Here is an 820-nt window from a genome sequence, read left to right as displayed (position 1 = left end):
AAAAAGAAAAAGAAAATAGAAATTAAAAAGAGGATTCCCAAGAGACATGCTGTCTTCTCAGTGCTTTACAAATATCAATCCTGGAAAAAACACTGTTGAGCAACATTCTAATTGGGCACAGACATTCATCAGCAATATCTTCCTGAAAGTCCAAGTTTCCTTCAGGAAAAGCCAGAGATTAATTTTCTTTTAATAGATAAACCAGATCTAATCAAGTTCCAAAATCTTTTCAGCACCCAAAAAACTGGAACACCCAATGTTTCTGTTCTTCCAGCAGGAGGAAAAGGAAAAAGCTCACAATGAAACAAGATGCCTCTAGCTGAAAACTTCAGTTGCTGTCATTCCTTTGCTCCAGATAGTAAATAAACACACTGAAAACAACACTGGGTTCACTGGCTCAGTCTTCACTGCAGCTCAGACTTGGTGTGCGAGTGTTGAATGCTGCATGCCTTGTCACTGCTGCCACCAGTCGCTGCAGTCCAGACCATTGTCACAGCAGAAAACTTGGCACAGATGTGGCTGGTTCAAAGGCAAGTCTCTCTGGAGCCACAGGTGTCCTTTGTGGTTAATTAGCCCATAAGCTGAATTGATCTAAGGGGGGCACGGTCCTTTTGTATGTTACCATTTCCCATCACTTGTTGATGTACCCAACACAAAGGTACATAGACACACAACTACACTGGCATCATTTCTGCCTTGCACTACACCCGTAAATTTTACCGTCCAGGTGCCTATTCTCAAATCAAGCCCAGCCCTCTGCTTCCCCGGGTGTCAGAGACAACAAAAACACCAAATAAACCATACAGGGAGACTTGTACAT

This window comes from Meleagris gallopavo, chromosome 10 (assembly GCF_000146605.3).
Source record: "Meleagris gallopavo isolate NT-WF06-2002-E0010 breed Aviagen turkey brand Nicholas breeding stock chromosome 10, Turkey_5.1, whole genome shotgun sequence".
Lineage (NCBI taxonomy): Eukaryota > Metazoa > Chordata > Aves > Galliformes > Phasianidae > Meleagris > Meleagris gallopavo.
This window is presented reverse-complemented; position numbering follows the sequence as displayed.